The 23,496-nt window shown below is 31.9% G+C and overlaps 1 protein-coding gene across 2 annotated transcripts in view; it reads left to right on the top strand.

Moving 5' to 3' along the window:
• The first annotated feature begins 13,977 nt into the window (after window positions 1-13,977).
• LOC127707968 (formin-like protein 1) overlaps window positions 13,978-23,496 on the top strand; it is a 38,357-nt gene continuing 28,838 nt past the window's right edge. The window contains exon 1 of one of the 2 annotated variants that reach the window (XM_052212737.1): window positions 13,978-14,142. The gene's annotated coding sequence lies outside the window, so the exon portion shown is untranslated. Of the gene's footprint in view, window positions 14,143-22,761; window positions 23,107-23,496 lie in introns of those variants that run through there. The other variant, XM_052212738.1, reaches the window with a different exon arrangement.

Below are 23,496 nucleotides of genomic sequence, written 5' to 3'. Positions count from 1 at the left end.
ATACATGCAGTGAAATGTAGAGATAACATCGAGTGTATAAGTAAATCGTCATTATGCGATAACTATAGCCACTGTTGAGACGATTCTGAAGAAGATGAAGAATTCTGTACTTCGGTGTTGACATGAATATCAATTATATGGTCATTTTAGTAAATTTCCTGTTGACAAAACTTTTAATTTTTCGTAAAACTAAGGATTTTCTTATTTTTCTTATCCCAGGAATAGATTACCTTAGCCGTATTTGGCACAACTTTTTGGAATTTTGGGTCCTCAATGCTCTTCAACTTTGTACTTGTTTGGCTTTATAACTTATAAGTTCTGAGCGTCACTGATGAGTTTTATGAAGACGAAACGCGCGTCTGGCGTATTAAATCATAATCCTGGTACCTTTGATAACTGTAAAGGTACAATGTATTTCTGGTTTTCATTACTGAATGTGTAATATTGACAATGGCGTTGACATTCACAAAAATAAATATATATAGACAATAGACAATATTTTACTGGCACAAACGCATTTACAATAAAATGGTAATGACTGAATGGATAAACATGGTAGTAAAATACAAACAATTATGTGAATGTAAAATACATGTATAATGAAAATCTATTGCAATAGATTACTTCTTGAAACAATTTGTAATGAAAGAGGAAGATTATATATAGAATGTTTAAATTAACAAGTTTGAGAATATGTTTTAAAGCTGATGAATCTTAACTGTCTGCCTTCATGAGGACGTAGACTAATACTGTTGAAGATAAACTCATCATAGATACCAGGATTGAAATTTTGTATTTACGCCAGACGCGCGTTTCGTCTACAAAAGACTCATCAGTGACGCGGGGATCAAAAAGGTTAAAAAGGCCAAATAAAGTACGAAGTTGAAGAGCATTGAGAATCAAAAATTCTTAAAAGTTTTGCCAAATACAGCTAAGTTAACCCATTTCTCTGACGTCAGTCTATTGTTCTTACAGTAGATTATAAAGTCGCTCGTTCATTATCGTTTACGAATCCACTACTTCTTATCAATTCTCTACTACGTAATCTATTCCGGGGGTAGAAAAGGCTTAGTATTTCAAAAATGTAAAGTTTTGTAAACAGTTAATTTATAATTATGACTATAATAATGATCACTCATGTCAACAAAGTAGTGCTGACTACTGGGCTGGTGATACCCTCGGGGAATAAAAACTCCACCAGCAGTGGCATCGTACACACTTAATTACATTTCATGTTAAAAAAAACCAATATAAGGTATTAGTTGATTGCCTTTAATTAAACATCTAACTAGAGATGGGAAACCAACAGCCAATAAAGCATTGTATACATCGTCTAGATATATGACAATATATCTCCACTTCTGAACATTATCTGTTATACAAAGTAAATACTAAACTTTTTTTTTACATATTAATAACTAAATATCAAGTTTAAGTCGAACCTTCGGTTGGTCTCGGCCAGTACTCTTCGGGACTCTTGAACTTATTTTTGTTGATTAATAACGGCAATATCCTGCAAATAATCCTGAGCTCTACGTCCTCAAAGACATCAAACTACAATAGATGTAATCGATCGTCATTCCTGAAATAACTGAAAGAGAGTTTCTTTTTTCGTTTATAACTGTATACTGCAAGTAATTTGCTATTCCAAATTGTTGCAGTATAGTTTAATTTCAAATAATCGGAATAGATTTTTTTAAATATCACAAAGTTTGTTTATTGTTATTTGAATGAATGAGATTCTTATACAAACCTTCGGTTTTCGATTAAAATGAAGTTTCAATTGTTTTGTAACACATCCCGTTGATCAGTCTTGTGTTGAAGAAAGTTCTATTGTTTGTACTAGATAGGAATTATAACTAAGATTTGTTGTTTGTAGCCTATTTTCGTATGGAAAATTGGGTGAAGTGTAAAAATAGTGTTCAGTGTGTTACCATTACTGAATTTTGTGATGAAACTAATGACTGTAAAGATGGCTCTAACGAAGAACCTAAGATGTGTAAAGGTTTGTTTTTAAAGGAACTAGTGTTTGCTTGAATTTCAATTTTAACAAATACAGAAAGGTGTAATCAATTTGTGTTAAAATCATTCTTAAGTTGCACTTTGTAAATACAGCTGTTTCACAAGCCACGCTTCTTTTGGGGAGATATATAATATTCATAGATATGTTAATCTGTTAGCGTACTGGTTCTCAGATATGATCTCTGTGTTTCATCTCGTAGAGACATAACTTGGGAATGTTACCAATATAGAAAAACATGGTAGCGCCTAAAATTTAATTCTAAGGTTACCAGTATAGAAAAACATGGTAGCGCCTAAAATTTAATTCTAAGGTTACCAGTATAGAAAAACATGGTAGCGCCTAAAATTTAATTCTAAGGAGGTCCAAAAATGGAGGTAGGGCTAGTATAGAATTTTAGTATCAGTTTAAATTCTTAGAAATTCAGGGCATATAAATGTTGAAAATTTGCAGCACATCCCTATATTTTGACCTTTGAATAAAATAGTAGTGCACATCAACTTTCCGTTCTGGGATATAATTGTTCACGAAACTTCACAGTAAAAGTTTTAGCCGCAAAGGGAGTTCCTATGGGAAATTGCATTGCCTATATTTACAGAATTGCAACCTTAAGCGAGTGGCTAATAAATGATATATAATAACAATTGCTTACAACATTGACAAAATTTTCATCTATATAGTTTTGATAACATTCAGAACAAACCGGGAACCAATGCCAAGTATTAGTTTAAAAGTTATTAAGTATGTACACGGAAAGTATAGGGGATAAAATCGGAATCAAGGAGATAAACCATTGATAGATACTGAATTGTGATTATTTAAGGAGAGTTATCGTAGAACAACAGGGAAGGGAAAGTGATAAAAGATACCACTAAAAATCATTATTGCACTATTAAGTTTTTTTGAAATCTTAAATCCAATTATCTAAGATTCTTATGATCGTCTGTGTCCCTTCAATATGGTGAGCATTCAAGTAAAAACATCTTTAACCAGAACCAGAACAATTTTAAAATAAAGAAAATGGTATTACATGGAAACGTAGTAGTTCAGACTTCCAGTCCAATGTTACTTTCAGTTATAAGCGTCCACTCGTAGTTGTTCCGTCCAATTGGTTTGAAATGTTCACCATAATTTTTTATTCTTTCTTTTTTACTTGCTTTTTATGATTCATATCTAAATACGAATATCAAGGTCACAAATTGTCCTCAAGTGCAAGCATTTGAGGGCATTAATCTGATATGAGGTTAATGATGGATGGCTGTTAAACGTCCAGCGGCAAATTAAATGCAAATTCAGGACGGGAAAAGGTTCGTGGAATTTGAACATTTACCGGCCTTATACTAGATCGACAAGCTGAGACTAATTGTAAACGTACTAGTTCAAAATGTAGCAGTCCGCAGGAAGACATGTCAGCCTACCCGGTCTACTTATTTTGACTCCGACTCGTCCAGTCTTTGCCCGTACTCTTTAATGGCACGTACTTAGCGGAGAATCAGCAAATACCATTTTTAAAGTCTTTGGTTTGGCTTGGCCGGCGTCCTAACCCAGGACCTTACGCTCTCGAGGCGAACACGAAACCTTGACACCACCAAGGCGGGTATTAAGCTAATAGGTAAGACAATAATCATAAATGTATAAATTCTTTGACATCTAAAAACAATATCTCTAATTGTCATCTGAAACTTGCTATTTGGTATGTTTATAATACTCTTTCATACTTTATCAGGTTTTTTTTCTATTTTCCAATGTAGCGACGTATAAACAAAACAAACTGAGATAATCCTGAGAATGCTAGTCGTTCCGTTCTCCTATTCATACTTCGAAGATTGAGCAGAACTTTTCAACGACGTCACAATGTCTGAGAATATGTTATCGGCGACGTCACAATGGTTGAAAAGACGTCGTTAAGCTTGCTTTCATCAAGCGTTAAACTGTCTACTGTCTAAGCAGGGGAGAAATGACCTGAAATTAGACGATAAACAGATTATCGGACTTTTTGCGTTTAGATAGAATAAAATATTAACAGCTCGATACAATGTGAAGTTTTTTTTGTTCGTTCGTTACGGACAACGCCAAACAGGCTAATATTTCAGCCAGTTATTGGGAGGGGCAATTAAGATCAGATTATTGCATGAACTTGGACATGCAGTCATTCAGATAATTTCTCTGAAAGAAGAAATATCGTTTATTTGAAACTTAGAAAATATTTTGTAACTTTTTGCAAAAAAGGAAGATCGCTGTGTATAGCTATTGTGAGGTTGTAGTTGTTTATCAAAAAGGAGGTTACTTATTGTATGCAGATTTGTGTGTGAGATTCAGAAAGCTGACTGCATTTAAGAACTTTTCCAGAGCTGATTTCCAACTACTTGTGAAATTCCAAAGATCTGAGGAAGGTCCATCTTTGTTGAAAGTACAGCTATATTTCAGGTAAAAGCGAACTTTAAATTATTTTATTTGTAACTTCAATTTTTGCCTTTGAACCATGGTAAGACGTGCATTTATTTTTGGTCACTCTGTTATTCATAGATTGGAATCATTTGTGTTTAAAATAGCTATCAAGGATGGTTTAATTTGGGGTTTGATGGTACAGACATTCAAGTAGAATATTTCGGTTTGGGTGGAAGTACGCTTCGTCCGGGTCCAAAATGCGTTCAAAGGCAAGAATTTATCAAAATAATTGATGATTATAAGCCTCATTGTGTTTTTCTTCAAATTGGCGGCAATGATTTATCCGCTGAATTAAATCCTGCTAGATTAGCCAGAGATATAATAGTTTTTGCCGATTACATGATCAAATGCTATCATGTTCGTCACGTGATTATAGGTCAGTTGCTCCCGAGATACTCCGGGGGTTTGAAAGACAATTATAATAGCAAAGTTATGGAGATAAACAAAGAGCTACGAAAAAATGTAAATCAACGTTGCGATATTATATAATTAGCTACTGGCAGCACATGGGTTTTTGGAAAAACACTCAAGCACTGTTATCAAATGACAAGGTGCATTTAAACGCTACATGCATGATCAAATATGCAAAGAATATTCGTGCAGCTGTAGGTAGTCCAGCTCTAAGTTAAATATTTATTTTAGCACTTTTAATTGATATTGATGCAATTATCTACTATACAAAAATTTGATATGGAGGCTCTAATGTCATGTGGTAACTTGACAAATATTATGGTTATATACTTAAAATATGGTACTCCATTACTACTTAATTTAATATATGTTTCCTCTGTCTTGCTTTGGTTTATTATGGTTGTGACACACAAGAATGGTTGACATTACTTATGTCTAATATTATTATATGGTTCAGTTACATGTTATGTTTTAAATGTGGATTAACTATTTAATCATTTTTCATGTACATACATGTGTTTTGACTTTGGCTCAAACAGAGGAACATATTAAATAAAGGCAACAGTAGTATACCGCTATATTGTTGTGTCATAATAGGGTAAATTAGTTGTATAATTTAATTTTACATGTTTTCTATACATATAATAGTTGTAGTCCTGGAGTTACTATATCAGTATATTTAAATTTTAAATTCAATATTGGTTGAATCTATGTATTCATTTATACATGTATAGGCTTACAAATATGCCTAAAATTTATTGGATCATCATTTTTCTCAATTGGCCATATTAAGAAAATATTATGTAGTATATATAAATATTTTTTTTAATTCTTAATTATTCAGTCAGAATGCCAAAGCAAAGAACAAAAAGGAAAGCTGCTCCCGGAAATTTGACCGAGGCGATAATTGGGGATGTTTTTGAGATGGAGACTACTGCTTTGCCGACATTAAATAGACAAAGGGCAAAGACATTAAATAGACCAAGGACAAAGAAAAAAAGGAGTTCTAGGACACAACTGCAATGAGCTGATTTGCCGGACAATATTACTATGAGTTCTTCGAACAATAATCTTCAAACCAGTCTATCCGCTAATGACATTACTGAAGCATTATTTGCAAAGTTGCACAGTTCCGGCATTCAACTAGTAAAGGACAATAACATGATGCCGACCAACGAGATTTCAGCCATACTGAATCCATCTTCACAAACTGGTCATGCAAGCACAGCACAGTCTATGCAGATTCCGGTTATGTACAAGTATACCACCGTTGGCAACTATACAACATGACAACAGTGATGACCATGACTCATCATTAGCAATATTTCGGCCACCCTTATCATCGGATCCGGATGTAATAGATGGGGAGCATTTCCACTTAAGCTCTGCTAATGTAGACACTCCCTATGCATGTCATAGTTGAAAACATTCTATACCAATAGATTTCCATGTTAGTTGTAAGCTAAAAGATGATGTTTGGGCAGACAATTATTTGAACTTTGCCTTTTTGCTGCCGTCTAATATTGAGGAAGATTCCTCTACTTTGTTTGAAAATTTTAACATCACTATTTCAAATAGGAAAATCAAAAGGGAGCTCCAATCAATTCATCGGTAGATGAATGCTTGTGACATATTTATGTCCATTTATTTAGGAAAGTCTTTTAATTCTGCTTTGGCCTTGATAAAGTATGGTTATAATATTCGTGGTTATGTAAATATTTAAAACATACGATGAGAAATTCAGAAGGGTTAGAAAAATTCTAAATTTGAGATGGGATACCATAAACGACGAGTTATTGAGGTCTGTATCTCTAACTGAACGGTCAAACAGTGTCACGTCTCAGGATAGGAGTTCCTTTATGAATATCTCTAAAAATACATTACCAAGAAGGATCCAACAACATTTCAGTTCCCCATCGGCTATTGTTTGGCCTTCTGTAAGTGAGGGGAATGTACTTAAAAAAAACTGTAAACTCAAACACCAGTGTGTCCATTGCAGCAATAAAAATTGTACCCTCACTTGTACAGAGTGTCAAGTTAAACGAGCAACTTCTGCCAAACCTTTCTTCTCCGATAAAAGTTCATGAATTGAATAAATATTTATCTGTTTACAAAAATTCAAAATTTTTCACTTTTACTCAATAAATACAAATGTAAACGTAGTGTAACTCTAAGAGAGTTACAGTCATTATTGGGTCTTTTGAATTTTGCCTGTGGGGTCATTGTTCCAGGAAGAGCTTTCTTACGCAGATTATTTGATTTGACTATAATTCATACATCTCCACACTATAGAATAAAGTTAAATTCTGAAGCAAGATTAGATCTTAAATTATGGGATTTATTTATTACAGATTTTAATGGTAAATCATGTTTTTTATATAGCGAATGGGTTTCCTCAGATGTTTTGAAACTTTATTCAGATGCTGCTGGGACACATGGTGGGGTTGCTGCTGTTTCTTTTGGCAGTAAATTGTTTGCAGGTGAATGGCCACAGGAGATAAGAAATTTACCCATGACAATAAAATGTTTTGGCAATTGATATTTGGGGTTCTTCTTTAGCCAACCATAAAATTTTGTTTTTAACCGATAATGCAGCGGTTGCTGCAATTATAAATAAAATATCTTCAAAAGAAAAGAATATTATGAAATTGGTCCGTAGATTGGTACTAGCTGCTTTAAAATACAAAATTCATTTTCGAGCTAAGGATATTCCTGGAAAGACCAATGTAATTTGTGACCTGTTGTCTCGTTTTTCTTATCAGAAAGTTCATTTGGTAGCTCCATGGCTAAATCCTTCTGTGTACATTCCACCTCAAATTTAAACTCATTACTGCATCCTTATCTTCAAATACAGTTTCATCACATAACAGAATGTTAAATGTGTATCAAGAATTGTGTACAAAGTTTTGACATGATAATTTCTGTATGTAAGTAAATAACCTTCTGTCCTGTTGGTAGTTATTATTTGTTTTTATTTTGTCGAACATTCTGTACTAACTAGTAGAGGTCAACATGGTTTGCTCTACAGTATATTGTACATTTTAGTATATTTAGGTAGAAGTCAACATGGCTTGCTCTACATCTGTTTTTCATTCAACATGTCCAATACATGGTGTTTTGTGAAATAAATTTATTTTGTTTGTTTTTTCTTTTAATATTTTAGAATTTTTAGTGAACATTTTTACATGACTATTATTAACTATTTGTTTTTATTTTCACATGTGTTTTCGTCTATGTGGACGGTAGAGTTCAACATGGCTTGCTCTGCATTGTAGTAGTCAGAAATGGCCTATTTTCCTTAGCTTTATATATTGTCTTCCCTAGTACTGGACAGGGAGTCCTCAGGTGGGGATCCCCTTTAGGGATTTGTGGCATTTTCTAAACTATACCTTTGCTTTTTAATGTCATTGTCATTTATTAGCTACTATTGATATGGTTGATTTGTCATTCTCAATTAATGATAAATTTTGAATAAATGACATTTTGCTCAACTTGAGTTTTATATTAACAGCAAACTTAGCTCCGCCTCCCTATAGGTTTGTTGAACATCATCTTGAGGAACCTTGGCTGTTAAAAATAAATTTATTAGAAATAAAAACATTTTTGTCTGCTAGTTCAGATAATCATTGAGGATTAAGTAATATCTACTGTGTAGTAATTTTATCTGGGGATTAGCCACCTGGGGTCTAGGGCAGTATTTTCCATCATAAGTGTAGAAACTTTATTTACCGCCTGAGGTCAATGTATGCTATTGTCAAATAAGGAAGTGGATTAGCCAGTTATTGGGAGGGGCAATTAAGATCAGATTATTGCATGAACTTGGGCATGCAGTCATTCAGCTAATTTTTCTGAAAGAAGAAACATCGTTTATTTGAAACTTAGAAAATATTTTGTAACTTTTTGCAATACATACAATTATGCCGAAAGTGTTTACTGATTTACTGCCAGCGCAATTACCTAACACTAACTGTAGTTGCATAGTTTCTAACAACATTAGCTTAAAGGTTTAAAAAAAACTATAAGTTGAAGTTTAGACTTTTTAGGGGTATAAATGTTAAAATACTTTCAGGCTTCAGCTATACTTTGTGTTTGTTTGGGTTTATAAGCCTTTCATTTTCTTAAAAATCTTAAATTTTCAAATATGTTTGGCCTCGAGCATCACTGAAGAGACATTTTTTGTCGATTTGCGCATCTGGTGCAGAACAATTGATACCGTTAATGTTATAACAACCATAACTAGATTTAATTGTATATTTATATTGTAGTATTAAATATATGAGCGTTAAAAAAGATCATTTTTTCGATCAAAAATATATCTGCATATATATATTTATTCATGGAAAGCATTTCCTACTTTTATATAAAAACGAAGAAATGTGGTAGTTTAGCCATAGTCACAACTATCTACCACCAACTAAAGGACAAGCATGTGAACAACTAAAGGACAAGCATGTGAACAACTACAGGTCACCGCACGGCCTTCAACAATGAACAAATCGGCTTACCAAATAGAAAGCTATAAATTGTACCCAGATGACAAAATGAAAAACAAATTCAATAGAGACAATCAACTGATTTGTTCTCAAAATGATAAACGAAAAACAATCATGCCAGACAGCTACATCCACTGCATAATAAGCTCCTGGCTTGGTGCAGACACATAGAGAACGGGTTCACGGCCCTTCCATTACCCAGACCAATAAAACAATGTATGGTTGATTGATTGTTGCCTGTTTCATGGCCAGTGGCAAATATTTCATGTATATTCCTAATGAGATCAAAATAATATATAACAAAAGTAATTTCTGCAAAGTAGGACGATTGCAATATGAACGGCGAGAAATGTTGACTGCTACTGGAAAATAAGACCAAGTTGGATAAGGCAGAAATTTATGTGTTTTTAAAATTCAATTTATTTTTTTTTTTTTTTTTTTTTTGTTCAACCGTTGTGGTTTAACACCACTAATTCAGGCTCGGTCAGAAAGCGCATATCTGAAAGTAGTACATATTTAACACAAAATAGTTCCTTTGCATGGGTGTAAATTTCAAAATATGTAGAACATTTTGGTAATTTTGGTATCAAATGAAAGCTCAATGATTGGTGATCATTGTAGAACACTTTTATACTTTTAATTTTGACTCGATAATGAAAAAATCGCATGAAATTTAAAAAAGAAAGGTACATTTTGCCTGTTTGTCAGATCTAAAGTACGTGTATCTGGTACATCCAAAGTTCCGGGAAAAAGTTCTCTCTTATATGTGATTTTGTCAGTACAAGACACAATAAGGTGTTGCTTTGACATGCAATGCTTGTCACTTTATTTGAACTTAAGACAAAAGAGCTGTGTCTGCTTGAAATTGAGGAATTTAACATAGAAAGCAATGGGGCCATGAATTAGTGGTGTACTTCCTTGTTGTTTCATTGAAAACGTTATTGGGAGGGATTAGCAGCGAGCAAAATTGTAACCTGTTTACACTTTATAAGTATATAGTGTATTGATCATTTCACAATTCGACTTCTTCCAAATCTTGTTTTGATTTGTAATTCGATTAAATATATTTAATACAGAATTAATAAGATTAAACGCTAAACAGTATTAAGTGGTTAAATCTAATAAATATTGAGGTAAAAAGTTATAAAATATAGTGTGAAATAATTCTGTTTAATATACGATAACAAAATGGACGCAAACTGTCAGCCTCTGGAATCTATTATTTTGTGGCAAAGTGAAGATTTCATATTTGTAAGTAAATATATAATTAACACAACTTCACAACTTTTGAGTTATTAGAGCTTTTATCACTACAGGATACTAGTATTCTAAATTACTGAAATAAATAATGAAATTTGCCAAACAATGGAATAATGTAATATGATCTTACTGATCGATGTTTGCTACATACATTTTTAACTATTCAAAAGAATTTACATTTCTAAATGGCTCCGGCTTTTTCCTGGCTATGAATTACTGTAAAAACATTTCCCCAGCAGGCAATCCATGCCCATTTTGTAATATCGTTTAAAATAATAATGAGTAATAAAGGGACATCTTGTATATTCTTCTAATACTTAATACTCAAATGTATTTCTAAACAAATCATGTATTTTTAATTGTGCCGTCAATGGGACATTTCATGTGAATCATGTCTCAAAACGTCCTATCGACAAAAACAAAAATAGTTTCATTACATGAAGTATCTCAAAAAGCAAGAAACATTACCTAGTATCTGTATTTTTTCAAAATAGTATCAGAGAAATCAATTTAATCATGCATCTTACTTATTAAATTCATCACCTAAGAGTAAATCCGGATAAACACAAGTAATTAAATTATGGTGCATATCTTGCAATTTTTCAAAAATTAAATGAAACTGTATAAATTAAATTTCATCAATCAAAAGCTGATACCAAAGAACCCCGCGTTAAGAAATATCAATCATCTTAATCGTGCATCTGTATTTTTGCCATGAAAACGTTCTTCACCAGTAGGCATGATATGAACCCCAGGAGAAATATTAGGATATCGAAATGTATCCCAGTTTCTCAATCCAACCGATTCCGTAAGGGTCGTTCGTGGTCATGTCGTCATTGGGAATGAAAGTAAATGACAGTCCTTTGTTATTACAGTGCTAATGTACTAAGCTCCTACATACTGCACATTTTAAGGTCCCTCAAATGATGAGGCGTTAAGGGTAGACTCAAAATGTTTCCTTTATCAGTCAAAACGTATTCTCTTCGAGTCCGATCATTCTTCTCGCCTATTTTAGTAGATATTATATTAAACTTCATATCATACATGTACATGTCCTGTCCATCGCCTCTATTTGGGCTTTTGTGTGCTGCTTTGGCTTAAAATACCAACATTCAATCAATGAATCAATTACCCTTAAAATTTGGCTGGAAAGAATTTCACGGAGTCCTTGGCTGAAATAAGATATTAGCAATTAAAGTTTCGCGATACAATTAGTCATTTTCCTTGTGTATTTTTAAGTAATCAATTTCTACACTTCAAAGCACTAATTGAAAGTCTTGTCTTTTTCTTTTTCAAAATATTGAAAATACTATTAAATTGATAAGTACACTAGCTGTTCGTATCATCTGACAATAATAGCAACATGTATAAATAATTTAAAATACTGATCGTTCTCAGCTTAAGATGTTTACAAATCGATCATTTCGAACATGAAAATGAAATAAGATATCCTATAGTAAAGAAAATACAATGTATAGTTATAGTCTAAAGCCATTTCATGCAGAATTTTATAACCGCGATGTTGTAGACTAAATGATGTTATGGCTATCTGAAAAATGTTAAAGGGATTTAGCTGAGCCACCACAAAGATCTACAGGATAAACAAATACGTAGCCACGCACGGTCGGAATAGGGTCTTTATATGCTTTGCTTGTTGTAGAGAGACTGCCAAGTTCACTGTACGTTGAAAAAACTAATGAGGGTCCGTATGGTAGGTCTGTTGAAAATACTTCGGTCCTTTTCAACATACAATATTCATAGTGGTGGTCTAAACACCATGCCCTTCATTCCTGTCTACCCGATTGGTAAACATTTATAAATTGTTAATTCGCTCTAATCTGTAATATGCATGAAATATTTGTCACTGGGTGTTAGGCAACCAGCAATTATAACAGTAAAGAGTATGCCTAAGTGTCCGTTTTATAACATCTAATTAACAATAATCAATAATACATAATATCAATAAAATCTGTTAATTTATTTCGGGTTGAAAAAATCTCTATGCAAAGTCTATTACTGTTTACAAATTGAGTTGATATAAGAACCCTACAAAACAGACCAAAATTCATATTTTATTTCGTATTTGAATGTACAAAAATCAATCAAAGTCTTATACATGTACATGTATACGTGCACAGGCATAAGGTCGATTTCAATCCGACGCAGCTCATGCCATGTTATAAAAATATGATAAAATACGTAGCCACGCACGATCGAAATGGGAACTACATGCTTTGCCTGTTGTACAGAGACTGCCAAGCTGCCTGTATGTTGAATAATCTATTGAGGGTCCGTATGGTAGGTCTGTTGCAAAGGCTTTGGTCCTTTTCAATATACAATCTGTTTTAGTGGTGGTCTAAATACCATGCCCTTCATTCATGTCCACCCACTTGGCAAAAAAAAAATATTGTTAATTTGCTCTTATCTGTAATATGTATGAAATATTTGTCACTGGGCAAGATGTTCAGATGTCGTTCTTCTGTCTAGTTTATCATATAGAACTGAAGGGTGAAAAGGTTTTTTTTTCTAAATTCAGATTGAAATTTCTGAGGCAAATTATTTTTAAATGTTTCGCTGAAAATTCATTTTTTTTTGTCTAAATATAATTGTCCATCAACGATGCCATATCATGTTTCTCTGTTACTTTTATTATTATTATTATTATTATTATTATTATTATTATTATTATTATTATTATCTTCATTATTAATAGAATGCGGTCGATGGAGGCCTTTAGTTAAACAATGACTGTTTATTCAAACAAACAAATACTAAATAGTATTACATCTGTTCAATCATTTTAAAATAAACTAACTAAAACTGACTGTGCATTCTCTTGTACTTGTGTCATTAAATTGTGCCCTTTAATGCATTTATTGCAGTTTTAGGTTTTAAAGGTTATATTCTTGAGTGAAAGAAATGAAATGTATACATCTATTTTTATCAAGTTATCTACAAAGTCACCGAAATTCCTATTAACCTTTCCGTAAGTGCACGTTGGGTCCGATTTTATTCAAGATAAGCTATGTCTTAATTAGTTTTCAAAGGGTCAAATTTAAAATGATACCAAAGGTAGAGAAAGGGTTCATCTGGTGTCAGTTTCATGCCGTAAATCGTCAGAAATATTCGATATCACTTTAAAGCACAAATTGAAAGTATACATACGATCCTTGTATTAAAAATAATACGATACTCTTATTGGTGTTAAAATTGAAATGTCAGATGCTTGTCGAAGGATCTACGATTACACCTTCACCACAGGGGAGGTACACGCCTTTTATAAATATGAATTAAAAAATAGGAAATAAAGCGATTGTGTCAGGGGAGTTAATGTGTTACGAATGAGTTCGCTGGTCAATAATACGAATGTTTATTACAATTTAAAGGGAAAATCATTGAATATAACTGATATTGTATTGAACGTAATGTTCATACTTCCGACTTTCCCTGTCACTAACGGATTATTATTTTCAATGAATGGATAGTAATTTAGGTGAATGAATTGAATCTGTGAGTATTCTCAATTTTCATAATTTTACAAAAACTCTTACTTATATTTATATAGATGTTAAAAATATTTAAGTGAAAAGGGTATCTGCACATGTACCACACATCATCAGAGCTATATCAAATTAATGTTGCTTCAACTTATACAAGCAATGGAGACAACGTGCTGTTGTCAGCAGTACTATTGAAGATTGGTTGATTGATTGTTTTTTTGTTTTACATCTAGTGGCTAAAATTCCATGTATGTTCAGGACTATACTTGTTAAGCTTAAAATATGTATTACTACCACCTTTTTCCAAGAACTTTTTGAAACATCTAGTTTGTCCGAAGTCGGGATTAACTCAAACTTACTAGTATTCAACTCAAAATGTATTAACTGTATTTACTGATGTTTCCTCACCATTAAGAGTTTTTACTCGAACATATCATAAAGTTCTATGATACTTTACATGAAGCTAACATACATATGATTGTGTTAAATATGAAAGCTTGATAAAAAAAAAACAATTTCATTAAAATAGCTTTTAAGAAGTTATGCGAAAAGTACTAATATGTCGCTTGCAAGTATTTGCATATCAGTTGGTTAATACAATTTTCGATAGTGATTTATTGTATTCTTGAACATGGGTACAATGAGTTATTCTGTCTAAATGTTACAATAAATCCTGTTAATATTTCAACACATGTATCCTGTTAAAACAGAATATTTTGTATGATGTACATTATGCATATATATGTAGATGAACCTTTTGTGTCTGAATTTCAGATTATCCATTTTATCTATCTTTATTTTGATATTATTCTAAAAGTGTAATCAAAATTACATGTAGAGCGCAGGATCTGCTAGCCCATCCGGAGTACCTCAGATTAACTCCGGTTTTTAGTGGGATTCGTGTTGCTCAGTGTTTAGTTGTGTATGTGTGTTTTGTGTACTGTTGTTTGTCTTTTCGTCGTTTTCCGCTTTTTGCCATGACATTGTCAGTTTGTTTTTGATTTATGAGTTTGAATATCTCTTTGGTATCTTTCGTTTTTTCTTTACCAAATAGAATAGTTTCAAACGAAAATCAAAACAGAGTAATGCGAGACGATGAAATTGAGACAGTATTCATGCAGACGAGGATACACATAAAGCATTGACAAGTAGGAGAAAGATCTTTAAATCATTTATTATTCATTACAATGTTCTTAGTGATAATATTACATTATTATTAGACTAAAGTAAGAATTGCGTGTATGGTTCTTGCACAAATCAGTTATTTCAAAATCAATTTTAACACCATATTTAGCAGATTAGTTATAATAGTTAGAAATTAGAGTTGATGGTTTTGAAATTTAAAGGAATATAGCGATTTGTCATCAACAGTTCTTTTTTAATGGTTATCGAAATCCTTTAAGGAAACAAATGTTTTTTTCTGTGTCTCTGTAAAAGTTAATATATTGACAACCAAACAACCATTCCTAATCTCTCGTTATTTGATTAAATATTCAATAATAATCAAACATTAGGATTGATTGATTGAGTTATGTTTGCTTAACATTTAGAAGAAAATATTTCTTGCATAATTATATTCAAAACGAGAACAGATCACCTATATATTAATGAAACAGACTGTTTCTGCAAAATTGAAACGAGGGATAAACTAAGAGCGGGAAAATTAGACTGCCAATTACGGGGGGAAGGGGGAGGGGGGTTATATGTTTGATTGGGGATGATTTTATCTTACAACCGGCCAGATACAGACCATAAAAGAGTTGTTGTTAGTGTTCTTTAACGTACAGAGTGCAAAATTGGTACGTTAAATTCGATGCTTCGTGTATTAAGTGCATCGAATTTAACGTACCAATTTTGATCAGACGTGGCTATGTATTTATACATCCCTCAAAGCAAAACTGCCCAACTGGAAAAGTCAAGATGGTCATATTGCTATACCCCAGTCAACCATTCGTGATAGAAAATATTAGAAGAAACAAGAAAAGTTTAACTTTACATTATATATTTATATATATATATATCAGTTGTAATTAATTGTGTTGAAAGTACAACTTTGAAATATAAACAGGACTATAGTACACATTTTTGATTAGGGGCCAGTTGAAGCCCGCCTCCGGTTGCGGGATTTTCTCGCTCTGTTGAGGACCCATTGGTGACCTTGGTCTGTTTTCTGCTCTTTGGTCGGGTTGTTGTCTTTTTGACACATTCCCTATTTCCATTGTCAATTTTAATTCTTATATTTTATTTCAAAATTCAGGCATTTCCAGTCTAATATGATCGTTGACCAAAGTGTCGAGTTTGGATATTTAGTAGCATATATTTTCAATCATGTAAATCTTATTGTTTTAACTACCATTAATGTGATTCGTGTTGGTGTGCGAGAGTACTGACGGAAAATTCTAGCATATTCTTAGGTTAATTAGAACATTTTGTTATCAACAGTAAAACAAAGATATATTGAATTCTTATAAAAAAACTTGTCAATTTAATGATTTATCAGAGGTTTGTAGGTTCATGTCTAGATTGGACGAAAGAGTTGTACTACATGTAACACGATTATTTCGTGGAAACGAAAATAAATCTGTATGATCCGCTCTGGGTACTTACAAATTGCAGGACTGTTTCACAAGTTTAAAAGTTACATACATAATTATGTAAATTGCCAAGTCTATCTTATTCTCTTATAAGTGAAAAGAAATAAACACTTCGAGGAGATTCACTTCAATAACATATTGACTGATGTTTTAGATCGTTCTTTCCGGTTTGTCGAGTACGAATTGGTTTATATGAGAAATAATTTGCCAATATAAGTCAAAAGATACTAATTACTTACTATTGATTAGTACTGATCAATTATAGAAGATGCAGTTTCTTTCAAATTAACTGATAATGTCCCAGTATTTGTTGAATAACACGAATTAATACATAGTAATAAGCTTCTAGCCAAGTCTTATTGAGTTAGACCTGTTTATTCAATAATCAAATAATCAAAAGAGAATCCAATTTTCTATTAGTGATATTAAATGAAAATGTAATTAAGTTTGATAACAAGGGAATACGGATAGTTTGAATGGACACTTTAGAGAGACGTTTCTAAGAAGCTGCAGGACGTGAAATTGATTCCGCATTTATGCGTGATTGCAATATAGTATACTTGTTCTGTGACACTGCATTTCAATTTTAAACAAATTGACAACGGAAATTTAGTTTTTTCTTATACAAGAAAGGAAAGCTACGTCGATGAAAAACGAGGGAAAACATTTACGAAATTTACGTAGACTTCATCAAGATAACTTTACTGAAACTTTTTGAAATCTTGACTTCTATCAAATTTGTTTCACTTAACTAAAAACTGGTCTTACAGAAAAATTACCTTTGAATTTTTCTTTTTTTTTTTCTTTTTTTTTTTTTTGTAAAAGCAATACAATTTCGATTATGAAATATTCTGCCCGGCATGAAAGGCAACACTATGCATATTGTCATCCATTTTTCTTCTGCATAATAAACAGTCCTTTAGCAACAGAATTGTAAACGTGTTACACTACATTGTCACGTGACCATTATCTCAGAAGCGAAGGAGTCTGATGGTAGAAATTTAAGGATCTATATCTTGAAAGGACGTTTTTTTTTGTACATCAATTGTATTATAGAGTCTCTCCTATTTTACAGAACGAACATTCCAAATATGTCCGGTGCTGTCACTTCTTTTTGAAAACATTTGGGGTCCACCACTGAATATCAAGGCCTAACAAATAGTCATGAATTTCTGAAAAAGATTTAGATTTTATCATTGCTTTAGATCAAAGCTATGCATATCATTTCTACTCGTTCTACCTTGTAATAGTCGGTTGCTTTGGACTCACAGGTTGATTCAAGCTGTTGATATACAATAAAACGTGGCTATATATACGACACCCCTTATGATATAGCCCATGGATAACCTCATCCGAAATTATTGGTTCATAATGAGGTTTTTCTTTACATATTTATAACAAGTAGTACTAAACATTTTCCAAATTAAGTACTGACTTCTTTTACGACCTTATACAGCCATGCATGTCGTAAATTGTGTTACATTTGCTTTCAAAAATTACATTCTTTGTTTCGTGATACTTATTTTTTTTCCGATCTGTTAACGACTAATAGTCGCCTTCGTTTCTCAAGTGTTAGTATAAATAATCACATATTTAATAAAACATACAAAACGTAATAAAGTTTTTTGAAGATATTTATGGATTTTATGCGTGTTTGCTCAGTGTAAATAAACTGTCTATTTGTAAAACTAAAGATGTTTACCTAAACATAATCAAAAATCAGTTGGTATCTGTTTCATATTTTTTTCATTTTTCCCACAAGCAACTTAATCTAAGTAAAATTTACTATAAGATGCCTGGTTTTAGTTTTTAAATGTAGTTTTAATAATTAAGTGTTTCTTTTATAATAAATGTAGTATGAAAGGGTTGAAAACGTTTTGACCGTGTGCACATTTATTTGTAAACAAACTGAGCTTCGGTCATTGCTAAACCATACCAATAAAACTTAATATCGTTGAGTATAGCACTTTTAACTCGATTTGGGTACTCGGGAGCATTTTTTGATACGGTATTTTAATGTTTTGTTTGTGTTTTTTATTTATCACACTGGTATTAGCGAGGATAATTGTGCTGCTTAGTGTATTATTGTTTATATAATTTCGTTCCATTTTATAATCAAATGTATATATTCATTTTATAATTGATGATAATTCAATGTTTTAATTTATTTCAATAAAAATTACTTACAAACTGAAAAAAAGTACCTACTCACTTCAAAAATTTACTTACCTACTGGTATTTCAAAGTTTTATTGTAATATTCTCTGTTTTATTCACCTTTTATTTATCCACTGATCACGTTTAAAAGAGGGGACAGGTTAGGACAAAGAAAAAACTATACACGTGCTTGTCTCAAGCCAGAAATCTCGTTATTTGTTATCTTTTGACATAATTATTTAAAAAAAAATTCATTTCGTGAATTCTGTGTTGATTGCAGATCTTTCATATAGACTCTGGTCTGAACGTGCCATACTGTATACTAGACACCTTAAAATTGTTGATGACTGTACTCTGATTCTTCGAACGTAATCTATGTATTTCTGGTAAATTGTTAAGCCAGGGATTTCGTTACCACAAATCACTTAAAACCTTTACTAAATTTTTCTACAGATATAAAGATTTGATTTTGAAATTTGGTTGAACCTGTAGAAAACTTATTTCAAACGGGATTGCACATCCTCATTTTTACGGCAATATTGTTTACCGTGCCCGGAAATTTAGAAACGATCCTGGTAAACTTATCGATCCTTTAAATAAACTTATTCTAAAAGGTTACCAATTCAACACTGTAATTAGATCATAAAATATTGTTTTTATTGGTACTGATATTGATTTTGTTATCAGTAAATTAAAAGTAAACTAAATATTATTGTTACATGTATATACATATACACATTCATGGATCTACAATCTGTCGATACCTGTATGATCTATCTTTGCATTGCACAAGGTCATGTTTTTCTCTGACTGTTTATGACGTCTTTACACTAAATCCATTGGGTGTTGGATGTGTACTGATTGATAATTTAGTCTTAGTTGCATGATTTTTTTTATTAGTTGTTAGTGGCTTTGAACTAGCTGTCATTAACTGCGAGTACTCTCAGATCTGTACTTAGTGTCTTTTTGTTGTTTGGATGTACAAGTACCCGGCCACGTCCACTTGTATTTGTAGTATTTTTATTTTTATCCATCTGATGAGTTAAGCCTCTTTCAACTGATTTTTATAGTTCGTTCTTATGTTGTACTGTTACACCACTGTCCCAGGTTAGGGGAGGGTTGGGATCCCGCTTACATGTTTAACCCCGCCACATTCTGTATGTACGTGCCTGTCCCAAGTCAGGAGCCTGTAATTCAGTGGTTGTCGTTTGTTTATGTGTAACATATTTGTTTTTCGTTCATAAATTAGGCCGTTAGTTTTCTCGTTTGAATTGTTTTACATTGTCATTTCGGGGCCTTTTATAGCTGACTGTGCGGTATGGGCTTTGCTCATTGTTGAAGGCCGTACGCTGACCTATAGTTGTTAATGTCTGTGTCATTTGGTCTCTTGTGGAGAGTTGTCTCATTGGCAATCATATCACATCTTCTTTTTTATATTTGGGTTGCTGTCTCGATGATGGATATTTAACGTCTTCATTTATTCATATTCATATATGTTTCCACATACCATATCGTCAGACCTCAAATTATTGTGTGTGTGAAAGGTCAGTGTTTCTAAAATGTAATGCGTTCTTCATTGAGCTCATAAGAACTACTTCAAAAGTAACATAACTTCAATGGGAAGACATTTCAAACTCAACGGAAAAATCTGAAGGATGATCTTGTCATTATTTGTTTTTAAATCGTTTAATCCCATTTGTTTATCAACTAAGATTTGACAGTTTGTAAGTTTGTGACACGTTTTAAATGTTTGTATACAGTTTTTACCTTTCAGTTGAACCCATTAATGACTTTGACATTATATATACATATCTTGTCAACTTGTCTACGTAATGGTACTACAATAATTGGCTATTTTTTGCTTATTATTTCATGTAAGGAAATTGTATAAATGCATTTTCGCCCATAGGTAGGTTTGTAATTATACACTTTTTGCCATTTATATATTTATGCTTTCTAATTGTTCTGGTGTAGAAAACATTTTACTTACAAGTATTATAAGTAATTGTGTCGCCTATGACAGTTGTCGAAAGTGATGTATTCTCTTCTATCAATTCTTAACTGCATCTCTTTTAAAGAAAATGACGATACCGTAAGTATAAGTATGCCTAAATTTAATTATTTAATACATTTATTCGTGCAGGTCAATAATCCAAAAAACGTTTATCTTTTTTTTTTTTGTGTGTCTTTCTACCGAATCTTTCCTCTTTTTGTGCGTCTTTCTTTCGAATCTCTCCTCTTTTTTGTGTCTTTCTTTCGGATCTTTCCTCCTTTTTTGTGTCTTTCTTTCGAATATTTCCTTTTTTTTGTGTCTTTCGAATCTTTCCGTGTTCCGTTGTATCATAGAATGTTATGGATTTTTTTATATAACCATTCAAAGAAGCTACAGTAAAGACAATTTGTTGTTTGACCGGTCCGTCCGTCTGTTCATTTATTATGGCTAAGAAGATAGCATTTTCATTTCATTTGTTATTTCCGTCTGGAAATGTGAATGAAAGTGAAAAAAGGCATCTTCTTCAGTTTGAAATAAAATACATTGTCAAATGACTTACAGATGGCATTGAAGGACTTTTGGTGACCTGTTTATATATTTATGCTTTCTGTGGTGGGTTGTCACATTAGCGATTATATCGTATCTTTAATTTTTATAATTTCAATTTCAAATATAATTACTTGTATTTATATTTACATTACTTTTGACAAAAATTCTTACTTAAACTTTGGATTCAGGATGTAGAAATTTCGTCGTGTTTAAAAATGATTGAAAGTTTATAACTATGCGCATTGTTTGTAGTCTTTAATATTATAATAATTACCATAAGCGCGTTCTAATTTCAATAGTATTTATAAATTCGGTAAATTATGCTTTATCGGCACTAGTCTGAGAATTGATTAATTGTTGGTTGCGTAACGTCCAGTGGCAAATATTTCGTGCATGTTCAGGACGATAACAAAACAATAAATGCAATAGGTAGGCTCTGTAATAGAGGATCTAGGAGGGGGCTTCGGCAATCCAAATCTTCCAAAATGGAGACAGTTGAGTTTTCCGTAATATGATAACATTGGTTGTGAAAATCATTGTGTTTCATATTGATATTATGTTTATATCAATGATATGTGTCAAGATGAATTAGCATTTATTTAAAAATATCCTTCATATTTTATTTAAAACTTTCCAGTTTTATTGCTTTATCTTATTCTATCCTTTTTATAATTTTATTTCATTTTTATTTTTTATTGAACTTTAACACAGTTAAGCAAAAAAAAAACCAATTCATTAATCTTTAGTTTTATTACAATTTACTCCCTTTTTGATACAATGCATCAAAAACATACCACCGCATATATTTCGAAATACTATAAGTAAGATTAGATACAACACATATTTAAGTTTTAATAATAGTACCCACATGGTGTAATTCGTACTTGAACATGTTGTCCGTATCGCAAGTTTAATTTATTTTCGCGCTAAACGTATCTTTTAAAATTTCAATATTTGATACTTTGTATAGTTTATGTCACCCCAAGCCATTGTCAAAACCTATAACCTGTCGAAAAACCATTTGAAATAAGAACAATTGGTAGTTCATTTTAAAACATCAAGGTTATACAACAAGAAATGTTTCTAATTGTATTGTTGCATTTAAATTTCAACACCCACAATCTAAACTGATTAATTAGAAGATAGCATAATAAACCTATTAATCGGGACGAAAGATCGCTAAGGTATTTTTAATTTCCTGAGAAAAGTTCTATCTAAATATGTACAATTTGCTACACGATATACAAGTCTATTTAAAGTGTTGTAAAACATTCATTTGAGAAAATTTACAAAGATAACTTTAATTGTATGTCAATTTCAATAGAGTAGTTTACTTTTACTTGACTTCAGTGTTTGTCAAGCGCCGGATGAAATTTACATTGTATGGCCGTAATAGAAGATTATTAAGGAATTTGTTTGAGACACTGTTTGCATAAATATGAACGTCAGATCGAAAATTCTTGTGGGAGTCGTTTCAATATCAAGTTCTGTATGTCTTACCACCCTGCTGGAAGTTAAATAATGAATATCTATACTATTTAAACTTTAATTATCACAATTAAAAAGTTGAATGGAGTTGTATTGCAACTTGAGTGCATGTATGGAATTTTAGTGCAATCGAACTATTTGATTTGCATTTAGATGTGCATTTGACGCAGTACAAAGACACGTTCATTAAATTTGTAAGTAATTTGATCAAAATCTAATTACATATTTAAATTTACAAATAACAGTTAATACGTAAACTATGTTCTGTAATAATAGGAATGCGCTTGAAAAAATAAAATACATGTATGCATGCAAATTATGTACGTGTGAATGATTTCAATAATTTTAATCAATCCAATAAAAAATGTCCGCTGTATCTACAATTATATATATTATTTTAAAACAACGAAATAAAAACTACGTGTAATAAATTTGTAAGTTACACAAAGATATCGCATGCCGTGAACATGTCAATTAGAATTAAGATTGATTTGTTTAAAGTTCAAAAGTTAATAACGAATCCGTCGTAACATGGCCAGGTTTACTATTTTTAATCTTTGAAAGAATGTTGATTTATTCAGACC

Source organism: Mytilus californianus, unplaced genomic scaffold (assembly GCF_021869535.1).
Source record: "Mytilus californianus isolate M0D057914Y unplaced genomic scaffold, xbMytCali1.0.p SCAF_7, whole genome shotgun sequence".
NCBI classification, from domain to species: Eukaryota; Metazoa; Mollusca; class Bivalvia; order Mytilida; family Mytilidae; genus Mytilus; species Mytilus californianus.
Note: the sequence above shows the minus strand (reverse complement) of the source record. Positions and strands in the feature narration are given on the sequence as shown.